This window comes from Mus caroli, unplaced genomic scaffold, assembly GCF_978045245.1.
Source record: "Mus caroli unplaced genomic scaffold, Mus_caroli_1 scaffold_12, whole genome shotgun sequence".
NCBI classification, from domain to species: domain Eukaryota; kingdom Metazoa; phylum Chordata; class Mammalia; order Rodentia; family Muridae; genus Mus; species Mus caroli.
The window spans coordinates 78,348,331-78,353,913 of NW_028227267.1; positions in this window are offsets into that span (position 1 = coordinate 78,348,331).

The following is a 5,583-nucleotide window of genomic DNA, read 5'->3' on the forward strand; positions in this document are numbered from 1 at the left end:
TACATACATACATACATATATACAAACATACATATATTCAGACAGATGTCAAACAGACAAGTGTATATATATATTCACACACTGAATGGATGTTGTGAGGCTGTGTGTACATTTCACATACATGTACACACACACATACACACCTGCAGGTTGAAGGAAACGAAGTTCAAACACATAGCATACAAGCTTTACATGTATACATACATTCAGATTTTATGGATGGAACAAAGTTAGAACTCTATTTTTTCTCCCATATTTTACATATTTCACCAACATTTTTCTAGCAATATAAATATGTTCCAGGTATTTTTCTAGTGAATGACTATGAAAAAAACAGTATGTTTCACAATACCTTAAAAAGAACAAGCATTATGTAGTACAGGTAAAGAAAAAAAAATTATTCCCAAGAAACCATGCACATTCTTTTTTTTTCATTTCTTTCTTTTTTATTAGAAATTTTCTTCAATTACATTTCAAATGCTATCCCCAAAGTTCCCTATACCCTCCCCCGACCCTGCTCCACAACCTACCCAATTCTGCTTCCTGGCCCTGGCATTCCCCTGTATTGGGGCATATGATCTTCGTAAGACCAAGGGTCTTTCCTCCCATTGATGGCCGACTAGGCCATCCTCTGCTACAGATGCAACTAGAGACACAACTCTGGGGGGTACTGGTTAGTTCATATTGTTGGTCCTCCTATAGGGTAGCCAACCCCTTAAGCCCCTTGGTTACTTTCTCTAGCTTCTTCTTTAGGGGCCCTGTGGTCCATCCAATAGATGACTGTGAGCATCCATTTCTGTATTTTCCAGGCCCTGGCATAGCCCCTCACAAGAGACAGCTATATTAGCATCCTGTCAGCAAAATCTTGCTGATATATGCAATATTGTCTGGGTTTGATGGTTGCATATGGGATGGATCCCCAGGTGGGGCAGTCTCTGGTTGGTCCTTTCTACTTTCTCAACTCTGAACTTTGTATCTTTAACTCCTTCCAAATCATGCACATTCTTAACTAAGTATCTGGCTATAGATTAACAAAATGTGAGCAAGGAAGTTAATTTTTCTAGCCAGTTTCTCTTATTGCAGACAGGAATTTGAAGTTACAAAGAATGGATTAATTATTTTATTATTTATCTTTAAAAGTAATCTTATAAGGATCTCAAAATCTAAATTTATATAAAAATCAGGCATATTTACTGTACGCCTCAGAATACATATCCATCTGTCAGCAATTTCTATTAAATCATATCAGGAGGCTGATGGCAAAAAAAAAAAATGGGTATAAGAAATCAACCATCACCAGTCCAGCCTCAGTGAGAGCCATGTCAGCCAGTGCTATCTTTGTTCTTTTTCCCTGACCTTAAAAAGTCCCTAGTTAAGTATTAAGAGTGTGCCTTTCTGAATCTCAAATTGTTCTCTAAGATTTTCTATGTTAGAGACAGTAGCAAAAATATCTTAATGTAGCTTGACTAGCAATCTTATTTTGAAAATGCGTTCTAAGGTTGGTGGTCATTGCTGATCATCTACATTTCTAGGCTCTTTCCAGGATGGTGATTGAATCATGAATCTGGTCCAGCAGCAATACCTGAAAGAGATCAAGTACTATTACTGTGAATGCCAATGATACTGCCCAGTGAGGAGCTGGAAGCCCCTTTAGAGTTTTCACACAATTCTTAGATTAAAAGGGATGGGAAGGCAACAGCAGAGTAAAACTCGATAATATCATTAAGTCCCAAGAACATGCAATTCTCTGGGCCAAGCATGTCTGAGAAAAATTCATAATGACTGTGCTAACCAATGGGCTGCATTCCATGGGCTCTAAGGCTATTTGTCCTTCCTCCTGCAGGGCCCTTGGCAGTTATATTTCCAAGAAAACCAAACATAGCCTAAGGAGAGATACTTACAAGCAGAACGATTGTTGCAGGAGGTAGGAGTGTGGGTGTGATGGAGGATCGAGGATGGGGGTGGTAATTTTCACTAAGCACAATCTTACACATTTCCTACTGGGTAAAAGATTTTGACCACTGTTTCTCTAAGTAGGGTTGAGAGAAAATCCTAGTTGATACATTTGAACTCACAGAAATGAAATCATGACCTAGCTCTTGATTTGTGTCCCCATAGATACAAAAGCCTAGCAGGAATACTGGGAACAAAATCCAGTTTGTTTTCACTATTCATCTTGTCAATTTTGACACAAGTAATTTAGCTTCACACTCAAATTTTATATGCTAATATCCTTTGTGTAGCTTTATCTTAATTATTTAATATAACATATTAGTCTATATAAACAAAAACTTCTTTATAATACTTAAAAACTTGCATTTTTATGTGAAAAATTTATTCTTTTAGAGATTAAGTTTTAAAACTTTATAGTAACATTAAACTGGTATAAATATATTATTAAACATGAATACACAGGTGCTAATATTTGAGTTAGCTGGAAGTTTAGTTCTGATTGTACATATTTTTCTACTCTATTTTCCATAATGTTATAGAAAAATAACCTCTAAAAAAAAACTTAATCTGAGGTCTGGTGACACTGTAATATATAAAGTAAAACAACTTGCATAATTTCCCAGAAGTACATTGTTTCCCACATGAAATGATTGTTCAGACTATTCCTGTCTCAAACCCATATAGATATAAGTTTAATAACTATCACAGTCCAGTAATAAACCTCTGTGTTTTATGCAATGGGTATTATCCAAAAAACATCCTTGCAGGGCACTTTCAGTACACTCTGGTATTTAATTCATGGTTATAATTTCATGCTGATGATTTCCTGATATTCCCTCAATGTACCATTCTATTTTTATTTCCCAGATTTTCTCATATATATTTTCAATTTACATTGACCTGCAAAGAACTGATTATTTAAAACCATCAACTCAATATGATGCCCATATAAAGATGACAGAGGATGCTATTAACTAGACATATACCCATTATGAATAATTGCCAGAACTAAACTTTTGAAGCACAAGTAGGGAATGTGGTGAAACACTTGCTTAGCACGGGTGAGACCTTACTTTCATTGCCCAGTTGGGAAAAAAGGCAAAGACATGATAACTGCTACAACTCAGTGAGTCTGTAAAATAGTTGAGCCAGAGGAACATGCACACATCCCTTCTGTGAAGACAAGAAGAAAACATTCCTCAAGATGCATTAGCAAACATGTTTATTTACACAATTGAATATCTTTTTCATTCTTTGTTTCTTTGAAGAGTCAACTTTAAAAATTAAAGCAGGTAGAATGTACCCATAGAAAGAAAAAGTTAAATATCCTCAAACAGATTTTAAAGTTGTTTCCTTCCACCTCACAGAACTCATGTCCCACTTGCTTCCCATTAAGGAGACTATTCTTGACCAGTTTCTTCTAAAACCATGCACAGAGAATCTACCCACAGAGAGTGTCTACTTTTATACAAGTGGTAGCATATCATGTCTGCTCTTCTGAACAGAGAATTCTTAGACATTGTTTCCATATGGTTGATATGAGATTGTTTCAACTCAATCATTATTTGTAGTATTTTGAATAACACCCCCACCACTTTATTTTCTTTTGAGACAAGAACCTGTAACAAAGCATGGCCTGGAATCCATTATGTAACCTAGGCTAGCCTTGAATTTGCAATTAGCCTCCTCTTGCTTCAGCCTCCTCAGTGCTGACATTATAGGCATGTCCTGCCAGGAGGGCTCATGTCTTCCATTTTCTGCATGTACTAAAATGTATTTAGTTCTTTCTTGCTGATGTATAAATTGCCTCCTTTCCTTTGTTACTAGAAACAGTGCTGCAAAATGAACTTCCTGATTCTTAAAAAAAAAAAAAAAAAAAAAAAAGAAGAAGAAGAATGTATCTCAGCATCTCAGCAACTCCTGGTAGTTGACAAACCATGGAGTATAAATCATAGATTATGGATACCCTAGTTTTATATTTCATAGTAAAATAAATAAAATGGGTGGGAGGGGAGCACCCTCACAGAACCAGGGGAAGAGGGATAGGTAATGGAGTACCAGAGGGGAAACTGGGAAAGGGGATAACATTTGGAATGTAAATGCATAAAATATCCAATAAAAATAAACTATAAACAAGCAAGCAACAACAAAAATGAAAAACAGAAGTCAGAGATTCTCTCTAAGAGAAACACCCTCATGCTATCAGGCATCTTTCTTTGTGAATGCCTATTTTCTCTTATTCATCATGCTTTAGAATATATTATAATATCATTAATGACAACCAACTCTGCATTAAATTTAAAGGAAAAAGCAGAATATAATGTATGATAATTTTCTGCAAATGCTTTCTGTTGTGTGTTCTGTTCAATGAGAAATTAAATAGGGTGCTTTTTCTCTTGGAATGTTATTCTGTGTCTACCTGTATATCCTACACTCCATAGAATTACAAAACTATTATTAAAGTTCTTACTACATATTGTGATTTAGTATAAACCTTTAGATTGTAACTGACCTACATTTATTTTGTTGAGTCTTGATGATTCCAACTTTTCTTTGAGTAAGGAAGTATACCAACTCATATTTATGTAAGTGACAAGAAAGAATTTTACATGGAACTCATCTTCACTCCACAGTGTCTTGCCAAGTTGGCATGTCAATTACAAGGTGGCATGGAAGAAGTATGAATTTTTAAACAAATAGATAATTCAATCCCTGACAAATTTGAAAGGAAGAGTCACTGCTGTATATTGAATCAGAGTATCCCCAGTAGACTCATGTATGTGACTATTCTAACCCTAGTGCTAAGACTATTCGGAAATGATTAGGTAAGATATTCTTGCTGTAAAATGTATGACAGTTGGGGCTTTGAAAATTCAAAAGTCCATTCCATTCCTAATTGACACTGATCCATTCCTATTTCCTTGTACTAAGATCAAATCTAAGTGGATCAAGGAATTTCACATAAAACCAGAGACACTGAAACTTATAGAGGAGAAAGTGGGGAAAAGCCTTGAAAATATGGGCACAGGGGAAAAATTTCTGAATAGAACAGTAATGGCTTGTGCTCTAAGATCGAGAAGTGACAAATGGGACCTCATGAAACTGCAAAGCTTCTGCAAGGCAAAAGACACTGTCAATAAGACAAAAAGACAACCAAAAGATTGGGAAAGGATCTATACCTATCGTAATTCAGATAGGGGACTAATATCCAATGTATATAAAGAACTCAAGAAGGTGGACTCCAGAAAATCAAATAACCCCATTAAAAAATGGGGCTCAGAACTGAACAAAGAATTCTCACCTGAGGAATACCGAATGGCAGAGAAGCACCTGAAAAAATGTTCAACATCTTTAATCATCAGGGAAATGCAAATCAAAACAACCCTGAGATTCCACCTCATACCAGTCAGAATGGCTAAGATCTAAAATTCAGGTGACAGCAGATGCTGGAGAGGATGTGGAGAAAGAGGAACACTCCTCCATTGTTGGTGGGATTGCAAGCTTGTATAACCACTCTGGAAATCAGTCTGGCAGTTCCTCAGAAAATTGGACATAGTACTACCGGAGGATCCAGCAATACCTCTCCTGGGCATATATCCAGAAGATGTCCCAACTGGTAAGAAGGACACA